The sequence below is a fragment of the Vanellus vanellus genome (assembly GCF_965231255.1).
Source record: "Vanellus vanellus genome assembly, chromosome: 8".
Lineage (NCBI taxonomy): Eukaryota > Metazoa > Chordata > Aves > Charadriiformes > Charadriidae > Vanellus > Vanellus vanellus.
The window spans coordinates 6908848-6921947 of NC_138913.1; the positions used below are offsets into that span (position 1 = coordinate 6908848).

A 13100-nucleotide genomic window follows, 5' to 3' on the forward strand; every position below is an offset into this window, starting at 1 on the left:
CACCGAGAGAGAGAGCATTGAGGGAGAGAAACAAGTCTCCCTTTCCTCTGCTGTCGTGTAACTTGGTTTGCATCATGGGCCTTTGATGGAGAAAGGTAAAAGCTAAATAGCACAAGTAGGCCAGGGGTACTGAGAAGCAAGTCCGTGCCCCGCGCTAACGTACTCCCTCCCTCAGCCGTTGTTTTCCCCAGCCCAAACCCAGCAGCGGTTTGCTTTGGGCTGCCTGTGGGTGGTTCCTTCTACTGCATCTTGACCAACTCTTTCCCAGAAGTCCACTGTATGCAAAATAATTTCCAGGAATTTACAAGCCTATGGAAGTTTGTCTGCATGTGAAATGTTGGGAGCCTGGGGTTATTTTCCCGCCGTGTCCACACTGCAGGAACAAACCCAAAGTTTACAAGAAGCCTGAACGCCGTGGCTGTCCTACCTTCCTTCCCAGCGCGTTGCTTCATTCCGGCGGAAGGCTGCTTTGTGCTTCGTTAGCACAGGGTCCTGCCAACCTGGGGGGCTGGGGCAGGGAAAGAAGAGATATGCACACTCTATTTTTATGTACTTATCTTGAAAGACTAAAGAACTAACTTCATAACTTAGTCACCAGAAGTTGTTGATAAGAGCTTCTCTTCATCAACTAAACGGGAGCATCGCCTCTTAATGTAATTGCACAATATTCTCCCATCTTCCATGTCAGCTACTTTTGAAGGCGAACGTAAATGTGTCAAACTTGGTTTCATCCAGATGTTTTGTAACTGGAAATGCAAACAAACCATCAGGGTAGCTGTGGATACGTGTCATCTTTATAAGCGGTTCTGAGAGTTGGTCTCCTGGGTGTCCACGGCTCTGAGGCACAGATGGGGCAGAATGGGTGACTGCGATTCTGGTTCCATTTTAGGAAGAAATTTTTCATTAGGGAGAAGTTTTTCACTGTGAGGGTGGTGAGGCACTGGCACAGGTTGCTCAGAGGTTGTTGAGGCCCCATCCCTGGAGGTGTTCAAGGCCAGGCTGGATGTGGCCTTGGGCAACCTGGGCTGGTGGGAGGTGTCCCTGCCTGTGGCAGGGGGGTTGGAACAAGATGGTCTTCAAGGTCCTTTCCAACCTAAACCATTCTATGATTTTTTCGGTCTCATCGCAGAAGCTCAGACAAAATAAACCTCAGCAGAAGCTCCCCGATCTTCATCAGTGTGCTCAGCTGCTAGAGACACAGCTCCGAGTCCACCGAGGAAAGCGTAGGGCATATCTAGTAAAGAGTGGGGAAATTTGGGTCCAGGGCTCTCACTTGACCTTACTGGTGACTTAAAATCCCTTTTGACGGTGGCTGGAGTTTTTCCCCGAGGCTGTTTTTCACAATCCTGCTCAACCCCCGGAGACTCTCATATTCTTGTTCTCATCTGCTTTCATCCCTGCCTTGTTCATGCTGCCGGCAGGATCTCCTTGCCGGGGGGAGCTGGATAAGCTATCTGCTCCGTGATTTATCAGGAAGTCGGTGCTGAATGACGTAAGGCACAACCTCTTCCCCCCGAGGATCTTCGTATTATCTCAAGAATTTGCAGCTTCTGCTACAACTGACAGTCAAATCCAGAAGACTGAAATCTGAGGCTTTTTCCTAGGAGTTTGCGTAATTTATAGATATCCAACCAACAGAAAAAACATAGCAAGTACATTTTCGTCCTGCTTAAGTGCTCAGTGGCTAAATCCCTGTGCTGGGGAGAAGAGTTACACAAAGGTCTCAGAGCTTCAGAGCAAGATAAGCAGTGTATTCTCACCAGTTAAGAGGAGATAACGTGGACCACCGACAAAGGAAGGGAACCGTGTTTCCCTTATTTGGAAATATCTGGGACACTGAGCCAGAAGGGAGAGGGTATTTATAGGGAAGAGGTAGAACATTTCCCCCCTCTGGAGTATAAAAAATAAAACACCTTTAAGTCTAATAATTTAATGAACAACCCTTATTTGTATACCCAGCTGTTCTGAACAATGTCTCTCTCTCTATTCATCTGGATTTGCAAAGGCGGTGAAATGAAATTTCATGTCCCGCTGAAGTTAATGGGAATTGTTTACCTAACTCTCTTAGGCCGTGCTCCAAAACCTATCGGTTAGTTTTTCCCTTTCGAGGAAGGGTGCAATTTGATTTCAAAAGTTTTCTGTGACCTTCAGTATATTTTCTTTTAGGGGGAGGGAAACTTTCTGTTTAGAAATGCGGGGTGATGCTTTGAGTATTGCAGTGCGCAACGGAATTAGCAGCCGTTTGATTTTCTCCAAGGTTTGTTATAAAAGATTTTGTCCTGAAGCTTGAGTTTGGGGGTTTTGTTTATTTTTTTTTTTTTTTTTTCTGTAAGGAGCTGTGCTTAGAAGCAGCTGCTTTGATTTACCGTGATTCATGTGACTTCTGCCTGAATTTCATCTCGGCAATGAAATCCAGATCGAGTTGAAATTCCTGTCACTTTGTTGAAACCTTCCGAGTGAGCTGTAATCGGGTGGATATTCCTGTCAAATATTTTAAATATTTGGAAAGGTTCTCAGTGGTGAAACGGGTCATGCAAATATCCGAGATTGTATTTTGCCCTCGTCCATACAGGACTGCTGATTGCACAGGCAGTTCTTCCAGCTCACTAGTAGTTAATTGGTACAGGCGTGTTAGATCAGGGTTTTTTAAACGTTTTTGAGTCCTCTCTTTCCATCCCAGGCATGGGACGGCACCCATAACAGCCTATCAGCCGCCTTTAATTTTTGGATTGTAGGAATTTAGCACTTGATCTTTATGAAATGTTCTCTTTTAACGTAATTCTAGCTCACGTAATTGTAGTTCATCATTCAGACTTGACTGCAAAACAGTTCAGGGATTCGTCGAGTAAGTTGATTGTCATCTGTCTCGAGGAAGATAACTGATTTCTGTTCTGCTGCCAATCTATGTTTGGGTTGATTTAAAGAGGGGAGTGGGAGCTCTTCGCCTCCCCATCTCTGAGCAGTAGTGCCCGGGCTGAGCGGAAAGGAAAAAGTGTTCATTCTTTCCCTGGATTACTGTGATCTCCCCCAGCGCTCATTGCAATCTGATTATCTCATAGTTTTTATCTGGAAAGAGGGGTCGATAAATTTATGTTGGTAACAGGAAAGCTAGGCTGGGGTTCATTCAGAAAATATCATGACTCTGCATCCATTCACTGGGTTGACAGTGACAAATCCCAGTGCAGGCTCCAGGAGAAACCTTTGTATTTCAAGCGTTATAATTTGGAGTGATTCCCCCCCCCCCCCCCCCCCCAGCCCCTTAAAACCAGACTTTCCATGTGGAATCTAACCTTTTTAAAAAACATGCGGAGAGTGTAAGTAGTGTCTAGAAATAAAATTTCTGCTTTAGTGTAAATCTTCAGATAAAATCAACAACAGTGAAAAGATGACGCAGTTTCTGTATTTGCCCTGCTTCGGAGAAAGTTTTCCCCGCTTACCTTCTCGTAAAGGGTGAATAGCTCTGACTCTCTTCCTGAGAGCGAAATCGTGGTTATTGCTAAAGCCTAGCGTCCCACAACGCTTCTCATTACCCGTGGTGAAATCTAAAGAAGACGTTTCTCCATTAATTTCTTCTTTTGATTCGAGCAGTGCTGAGGAGTTGGCACTGAGGGCAAGATTTGGCTTATGGTTGTTTTTTTTAAAGTTCTTCTTGGACTATAATGGGCAGCCTTATGCCTTTGCATTGGGGAAGTGCTCTGCTGCCTTCACATTGTTGTAGCAAACCCAGTGGCTTTGCAAGGTTCATTGCCAAGGAGGTTGTTAATTTTGGCTGAGGAGCTCCGTTTAATCCCGACCAAGTTTGGAGCTCCTATGGAGTCTGTTTTGGCTGCGCTGTCTGATTGTTTTCCTGTGCAAATATGCAGTTTTGCAGGTTATTTTGCGAGTTTTTTTGTTTGCTCAGGAAAATGCTATTATTGTGTTTAATGGGCAGACTATCAAAGGCTTTTGTTGACCCTTTTTTTTGTACGGTCATATTTTTGAAGGTCAAGAAAAAGTAAGTTTTATTTTGGGCTCAACAGTGGTGCCCTTGTCCCCCTGCTTTGGAGAGAGTATTTCCGAGAAAAACATTTCCTGATTGGCATGGGGCAGCAGGCGGAGGGTTTAAAACCCTAGACTGGTGACACTGGAGACTTGTCAAAGTCTGTGTTTGACAGGGATTGCGCTTTCCACCTCAGTTCTGAGAGGGTGCAGGGATCAGCCCTGCCGTGGGAGGACCTGCTGGCTGTCTCAGCAGGGAGACCGGCGGGTGGCGGAGACGTGCCCGTGCTGCTTCTCAAGCTGGAGCTGAGATGCAACGGGGCCATCTGTGACCAGCTTGGGAAGAGAAGACAATAATTTTTGGTGCTGTCAAACTGGTGGTTTTCATCCGTGTAAGGAGAAGAAGTCGTGAGACTCCTTTCACCGTTTGCGTTTGTGGTGCTCGGGCTCTCGCTTCGCCCGGCGGCTGAGAGTCAGTCGCTGTGATTGAAGGGAACCTTTTCTTCCCAAGAGGAAATCTTGCCTCTGTAAATGCCAGATAACATCATTTCACATCTGGCATCAGACGGCCTTCTGAGTCGCTGTTGAGGCCTTTTACGTGTTAAGACGCGTGGGTATCTTGGCCAATAAGTTGTCCCCCATCCTCCTCCTCCTCCTCCTCCCCCTCCTCCCTGGGGCTGAAGAAACCTGGAGGGCTTTTATGGCCAGGTCACTCATGGCATCCCGAGGTCATAACAACAGTAAGGTGGTGATCTTTGCAGAAGTTACTTCTCCTTTTGAGTGGCCACCCGGTTCATCAGACCGGGAGAGCTGCCGGGGGCTGTGTGCCAGGTTGTACCCTTGCTCTTGAATGCTAACGAAGGCCAGACAGACGGGCGGCCACAGGCTAACGCGACAGGGAATGGGGAGAACCGGGAGGGGGGAAAGCATTGAAGCACTACACAAATAAATGAAAAGAATTACGCGTAAGGTAATGTCACGCATCCCAACTATCATAGAAGATCATGAGAGGTTTGAAGAACTTCATTGTGTCTAGGGAAAGATTGCCCTTTGCTGGCAAGTTTGTACCAGGAATGAAACATCAGACTTTTACCTGGAAAGCGAAAGTCGGGAGCTCCCCAGAAATTTCAGGAAGACCTTTCAGTCTGCTTGTCAAATCGAAAAAAATTCTTATTGTTCAAAATGAAAGGCATTAATGGCAACAGCAGGTAGACCGCTTCCAAACTCCGGAAAGAATAGGTAGAAAAATGTTTGCAAAGATGTATCAAATACATGTAGCTCCTGTAAATCCAACCAAATCGGAAACAGCAAGAGAAAAGGAAGAAAGTAAAGAAAGAGTTAATGCTTGTTAATCTCACATTGTAACTGTTCTCTCAGCAGTCCTTAGGCACCTTCCTGCGCCTTAAGCAAGGAAGGCACAATGATTGATTAAAATAATTTTTTAATGGGGAAAGATTGATTGTGTATCTTTTTTTTTTTTTTTTTTAAACCATTTACTTCAGTGTCATAGTGTCACACGTCACACTTGGTGAACTGCAGTGGGCTCTGGGACACTGCTATCTAATGCTCGTATAGAAGGGACAAGACTAGAGAGGAAAAACTTATTTTCAAAGTCTGTCTGTCTGATCGGACTAGTGGCATTGAGCTGGTGCAAATGCAATGTACAACCCATGGAGCAGCGCCGTCTGTCCCTCCTGGGCCAAGGGGTGAACCTGCCGTACCTCTGGGATGAGAAGGGGAAGCGCTTCAGGTCAAGCCCAAGAGACTCAAGAGTTTTAGCCACAAAGATTCAGCCTTTTTAATAGCTGTCACAGAGGAGGGTTTGCCAGAAGGCATTACCACGTAGCGTACCTCCACCTGTCCCACACACGTGGACACTTGCCTGCCTGCTCAAACGGGAGCTTTTTCCCTGTGCCAGCACAGCTTAGAAGAATGCTTTGAAACTGCAGCCCGTAGCGTTGAAATTATGCTAATAAAAATCAACAGAATTTTAAATGGTTATTCTTGGTCGGCTACTTCTGTATGAATCAGCTGTGCCGCTTCTAAAAGCGTACTGACAAAAAAGACGGAGGGGTGGTCGCTGCTCCTCAGCCCTGGTTGGTCTGCAGAGCTTTTGCCGTCTTCTCAAACCCACGGAGCGTGCGGGCTGCTGCTATAGAATAGCAAAGGGGAAGCTGCCGAAAACAAAATAAAATAAAAAAAAAATAATATTTCGACATAGAAAATAAGCTAAAGCAAGTCAAAAGTAGGAAAGAGAGCACTCCAAGAAGAAGTCCTGTGTGTAAGTGGTTTGTTGTTGCAGCAGATCCAGCTTGGGCTTTCGCTGTTTCGGTGGGTTATGTCATTGTTTAATTTGGTGTTCCTTCAAAACCAGCCAGCTGCGGCCATATGCACTGCGCTGCTCTGTTATCTTCTTTGTGAGAGGTACAAAGCGCTTTCTTAAGATGTAAAATGTATGTGATAGAGATGGGGGGTTGCTGTATTTTACTAAGGAAGCCCTTTTCTGCCTTCTAATGGACCAACTGCGTGTTCACAGTAGGAATTCACTCAGATCCTTAGCCAATACAGTAGGAGTTGTTATTGCTGTCTTCCAGCAGTAGCAGCAAAGAAGCAGAGAAAAACAAACCCGACGCGTCACTTACACTCCGTTTGTCCCTTGCATCCAGCATTTCCTTTCTCCTGTAGGGTACTACTGATCTTACTTTCCTTGCTCCATCCCAACGAAACATACCCAGCAAAACCCTTTTGGGGCACAAGGAGGATTGAATGCACTTACATTTATTTTTAACACACGTTTTAGCAGAAGTGACTTCATTACCTACAGCTGAGTGCTTCCACATCTGCTTGATGTGGAAACATCTGGCGCTTATCCACGCGATAGCAGGTATCTGCTGTTAGAGAAGGACGGCTCGAAGCAGAGATGTGATGCGAGTTTGCACTGTAGGGTTTTTGGAGTATCCCGCCCCATTGACAGTAGGGTGTTGAAGCAGTCAAGGCAGAACTAGCAGGTTGATAGATACGGACTATGGCCAGGAGATCTCTGAAACCCGTGATGAAATTCATGGCTAAATTACAGCGGTGTTGAGGCAAACACTTCACTTGTCCTTTGCTTTACGTCCCAGTGAGTCAGGATGGCTAGAGATTATATATTATTTTTTTTCTTATTTGATGTAAGTTTCTGGTGTTTATACAGGGTTTTTATTTTGTTTGCCTTCAGTTATTTAGGAAGTGGCTTGATATTTTTGCTGCCTACGTGTGATTTGGTCTTTAAGGTCAAATACTGAAAGATAAGCTCATAGACATCAAGTAAGGCATTTTAGCAGGAGAACTAAGATAGCTACAGTGGGAAGGCTCTTAGAAATGGAAAACTCATGCGAGATGCTCGTGCACAGCAAATTTTTAAGAATTAGAACGCATTTCAACGATTGGATCTTTTCTTGAAGTGGATAACATCGATCTCTCTGCCTTGGACATGGGGGCTCCAGTCGTGTTTTATCGCGAGTGTTTTTATTAGCGTTCATGTAATTAGCAGGAATTTGAATTACTTAATATTTAAAAATCTCATCCAGGTATTTTTAGGCTTAGTTAATAATCTTTCTTGGTGTATTACATTTTAGCATGGTGTGATTGACAGTTCTGAATATATTTCTTTCACAAGTTTCTGATGCCGAAGGGCTCCCCAGTTTTGCCCGTTGTGGAAGCGGCGCTGGGAAGAGCTGCAGAAAGCACCGTATGTTCAGAGTGACGCTGGACACATCTTCCCAGTATTCCGTCTGTCAGCCAGCACATCGCCCTGCAGGTTATCCACCCCCCTGCCCTGCACTGGGGCTGCCTCCCTGACAAACTGGAAAGATGCATCAAACTGGATTAGGCAGGAATCTGTCCGAGGTCTGACTTTATTCAATATTTTCATTAAGGAGTTGAAGGATGGAATAAGGATTGATTCTTATTAAATTATAGTCCATATCAGGCTCTGATAGGGTTGGGAGTGCTTGGTGGGTTAGGGAGGAGGGAAGGAGGACATGACAGGAGGAGAGCTTAAATGGCCTTGAAAGAAAAACAGTTTGATCAAGACAAGAGCAAAGTATTACCTTTTAGTCAGTCCTTCTCAAACCTGCATTTTTTTTTTTTTTTACTGTGTAATAGTTCTGTACAGTCGTTCTGGGAGGTATAATAGACTGCAAAACCCAAGAATCAGGTTATTCTGTGTAGACAAAGAGAAGAAGAAACCTCAAAGCGAGTTCTGTAAATGGGTATGTCACTCCTTCCTTGGTGGCCAGGGCTGCTACCGCATCTTCGGAAGGATGGACACCAATTTAAAAAACATTCCAAAGGACAGCAGTAAGCGGAATCTGTGATCTGGTAAATACAGTCTATGAAAGAAATGAGCTTGCTTCGTTTAAAGAGGAAAAAAATGCCTTCAAGTATGTGAAAGGTTGAGGCAAAGACGGTGGTGAAGTCATCTGCGGTGGGTGTGCTGGAAGGAAGTGACGGGTTTAATTTGCAGCAGGGAAAGTTGAGGAGAAAATCTTCCCAGTGGTGAGGAGAGTTAGATACTGTGGTAGATTGCCCAACCAAGGAAGTTTTGAGATTGCCACCATCACGAAGCACGAGGTGATTTATTTAATTTTTTTTATTTTTTTTTTTTTAAATGGACGTATCTCAGGAATGGTTGAGGTATAGATGATGTGTTTCAGTGTAGGAGATGGACTCGATCACGGTGTCACATCTCCTCCGGTTCTGATTTCTGTGATTCAGCCGCAGTGTGGCATCTGCACTTTTGGGTTCGTTCTTGTACAAGGAGTTTTTTAATGTGTGTTTCTACAATTTTCTGGACTGAAAAAGTCTGTACGTGTTCTTCTTTGTGTCTTAAGCTTTGACACCGGCAGGCGCTTCACAAAGGAGTTGGGCTGTGCTTTGAAGAGTTCATTTTCTCGCGACTTCGCAGGTTGTGCTGTACGTGCCTGATAAAAGATCTTTCCGAGCATTAAGGCCGGTCACAGCCCCGATAAATCTGGAACAAATTCTGAGAAAGCATGTCATGTTATGACTGGCATATCTGGGAGCACGGAGCTCTGCTTGAGAATTAACCTAAAAGTTTGCAAAGTGCTAGTGCTGATGTCATTCCCTTGGAATGGAAAGGCTGTTGAAACAGTAAATACTTTCTGTGGCCAGAAGCTAAGTCTTGAGCTGGACCTTTTCCTCTCCGCGAAGGAAAGAATGCAGAACAAACCTAAACTCTGTATTTGCAGTGGGAAAATCTTAATTAGTTTAGAGCTTTTGGTTATTTCAAACGATTTGCATACACAGCTGCTGTTCATGCAAACATGAAAGCTATTCATGGAAACTTCAAACTTACCTTGAAATGACAAGGTTGGCTTTTTTTTTCCTGGTTTTAAAAGCTGTGCTTTGGTGTTCAAAAGTATGGTTGGAAAGGTCTGAATATTATATTTGTACTGTACGTGCAGAAGGGAACACAGACGCAGACTAACAGAAGCATATAATAGAGGGCTTTCGTTCAGCAAGACTGAGCACCGAAACCCTGTTAGCCCCGGACAGCTGCTGGGAAAGTATTTAATTTTTAGGGGCATTTACTCTTGGTTGTATTTTTAGGAGCATTTATTGTTGGTTGTATCTCTGAAAAAAGAGAGATGACCAAAATACAACCTGAGATGTAGTCCAGGTCTTCGAGCTGCCTTCTCTGCTGCGAAAGGTTAGTCTGAAACCTTGGATCCAAATACCCCCCAGCCTGGGAATGAGAACCTAATGCTGAGCTTGGGACAGCTATAATGTCTCTTAGACACTGAGATCTACAGGACAACTCAGATTTTTGTACTGTCCCTCAGAGGACCCCGTTGAGCGTTCACAAGGAATTCATCCCCACCCCCAGCTTCCTCCGAGGAGGAAGAGTTTTGCCACGACAGATGTGGGGAACAGATGTTGAGAGGAAAAGTTATAACGGGACAATGACCTGAAGTGTTAGTTGAGCTCTTCCTTGATGTGACAGAACTTCTGTTCCCGATGGCAAAGGAGGAAAGCAGCACATGGTGTCTCTGCAAGCCCCAGTGTTGATGTCGGGGGGGGGGGTGACATACAGAGCTTTGATGTGTTCGTGTCAGATACTCAGTGCTCAATTAGCCGAGAAGAGAGAGGAAAGGACAGAGATTTAAAGGCAAATCAGCTGTCTGTTATTCCAGGACAGTTCGTGCCGAGTAGGTGAATCATGCCCAGCTACCCACCACCTTTCCCGAGCAGTTGTAGGTCACTTTTCTGAATTTTAGTTTGCTGTTTTACATCAAGGCTTCCCTTTCCCTTCCTCCTGTTCTTCCCCACCTCTCCACCACAGCATCTGTGACGTCTGGGAGATGCTCGTGCTCCTCGCCCCTAAATGTTGCAGGGAACTAATCTAGTAGAAGAGTTCTTGGTGGCTGATGAGTAACGATAATCATAGAATCATAGAATAGTTTGGGTTGGAAGGGACCTTTAAAGGTCATCTAGTCCAACCCCCCTGCAATGAGCAGGGACATCTTCAACTAGACCAAGTTGCTCAGAGCCATGTCCAACCTGACCTGGAATGTTTCCAGGGATGGGGCATCTCCCACCTCTCTGGGCAACCTGGGCCAGTGTCTTCACCACCCTCATAGTGGAAATGTCTTCCTTATATCTAGTCTAAATCTTCCTTCTTTTAGTGTAAAGCCACGACCCCTTTTCCTATCGCAACAGCCCTGCTAAAATGTTTGTCCCCATCTTTCCTGTAGGCCCCCTTTAAGTACTGAAAGGCCGCAATAAGGTGATAATTTGGGATAATAAGTTAATGAGCTAGGAAAAAAGACTTTTCACCAATTCTGTATTATCAGCGTAGAGCATCTAAGGTGGTTGTTTTGTTTTTTTTTCCTCTCTACCATTTCCTATTCCAGAAGGATTTCTGCTCTTTTTTTGGCTTGGAGAAAGATGTTGAGCTTGACACTTAATGTGTTATGAGAGAGGTTGGCAGCTAAGATCAGCTTCCTACTGAGGGAGGGATTCAGGACAGGTCTCATTCTCCTTCACTTAGTCTAGCTCAGGAGACTGTGAATAATTATCTTTATTACTGAAAGGAGATCAACCATCCATAGGAGCCTGAGAATTTTTTATGGCTTTTGAAATGGGAAGCTGAGTATTTGAAATACTACAAGAAGATGACAATTCTGTGAGCTACTTTCTCTCTCCCAAAAAGGTTCACTTCAGTTTTATTAACAAGTTTTTCCACGGGGCAGTTTTATACTGTTTTTTTTCTAGCTTTCAGACAGGGGTTGGGCTTGATGACATCTCCTGAGGTCCCCTTCCAACCTGAGCTATTTTCTGATGTTATTATAGACATTACTCGTGCATATTTATTGCTTTCTGCCTTCAATTTTACATTTTTGTCTGTTTTCACAGGGCATTACCTGTTATTCATAGGGGTTTTTTTTTGGTGTGAATTCAGTGCAGGGCTCAAAGGCACACACTGTCCTTTCCGTAGGGTGCAGCGATCGGCTCGGCGTGGGGGACGGCTGACAGAGCTGGCCCGCCTATGTGCGTCGGCCCTTACGTCTTATTCTTTAGAAAATGTGATTTAGCGCCCGTTCATAGGTGTATTATTCATCAGCTTTAAATTCAGTTCTTAATTTTTTTTTCGCTCGCGTTGTCACCCTCGGTCTGTGTGTGTCCCATTCCCTCTCCCCAAATTTTTTGAAGATTTCTCTTCTTCGGTCTCCAACTTACCTGTATAAAGTCTTGGTGACATAAATATCCACATATCCTTAATAATTCAAAGCTACCGCGTATCTGGTACTCAGAGCCTGCTCCTTAGGGAGCTAATACCTAAAATTTCCTTAGTAGAACTCTTCATTCAGAAGTCTAACGTACTTTCTCCCCCCCCCCCCCCAATTATTTATTTGCTGGGTATACCCAACTCCCTTAGGTCTTAAAGTCAGTTCCTGTGTTTGGAACAGTTTGAACCTTCAGCCCTGACCTGCAAAGGTCAGGGGACTTAGTTACTGTACAAAGCGATCGTTTTTCACGGGAGAGGGAAGTGAGATTTCTTTGGGCTTCGGGGTTTGTTTTCCTCTCCTGCGTGGTGTGAGAGAGATAGCATCCTTGCTAGAAAGCGGAGAGAGGAAAGAAAATTCAGTCCACATGTTTGGGATTTAAGGTTGAGAATGATTCACGCTCAGCTTCTGGGGGTTGTAATTAGGGGTGACATAATAACCATAAACTTTCAATAAAATAGTAGCAGCATTTTTGTTATGCTCTGTAGCTGCAGAAGCTGCTTCTGATTAGCATCCCTTCGAGATAAGCCCACAGGACCTCCGCAGTTTCCAGACCTGGATCCAGGCTTTGTGGCAGTCCTACTTCTGTACTGATGCTGAACGTGGCCCTGACTTATGAAACACCCCAAACTTTAATTTTTCACTTGGATCAGCATCTCAACCTTTTCCTTGGCCGTTTTAGTCCATCTGGGTAGTTTTCAAGTCAGTATTATCTTATGCTGGCTAAATCCTGCCAGTTTATATACTTTATAATACACCCTAAGGGTTATCTGCTATGGAAAAACCCAGTCGTGCTCTCCTCCTCTTCTCCTGAATTATTACTACTCCTTTCTTTTCCAAGTGGCTGAGACTAAAAGGAGTCCGGGAATGCATGGAGCAGGAGATCTGTCATTCCCGGTCCGCACCAAGGTGCATTCTTGCAGGGAGAGATGGGCATTTACACTGGACTTCTGCCATCAGCGTTCAGCCAATTCTATTTTTTGGCAGCCGAGCACATGGAATTTTTAAAAAGATGTACTTTTTTTTTTTTAAAGCGGGTCACAGACAAAAATAAAGACACGTTCTTGGGCTACAAGAAGTAGGTCAGGCTTTGGGGGAATCATTTGTGAAAGCTGTTGATCTGATCTTAACCGTTTTTCTTTATTCGTGTGTTTTACTTCCTGTGCCAATTTTTTATCTGTTTTATAAAGCGGTCCTGCTCATTGTGCTGAGGTGCAATGTATTCTTCTGCTTTGGTGAGCAAACTTTTTACATTAACATTTTTTTAAAGAAAAAATGCAAAAAAAAAAAAAAAAAAAAAAAACCAGAAAAAAAATGTTCCTAGTTTTCCAT

The 13100-nt window shown here is 44.5% G+C and overlaps 1 protein-coding gene across 1 annotated transcript in view; it reads left to right on the forward strand.

The window, feature by feature from the left end:
* The window catches only part of FNDC3B (fibronectin type III domain containing 3B), a gene marked incomplete at its 5' end in the record, with an annotated part of 174282 nt that overhangs the window by 82065 nt on the left and 79117 nt on the right, over window positions 1-13100 (forward strand). The window lies entirely within an intron of this gene.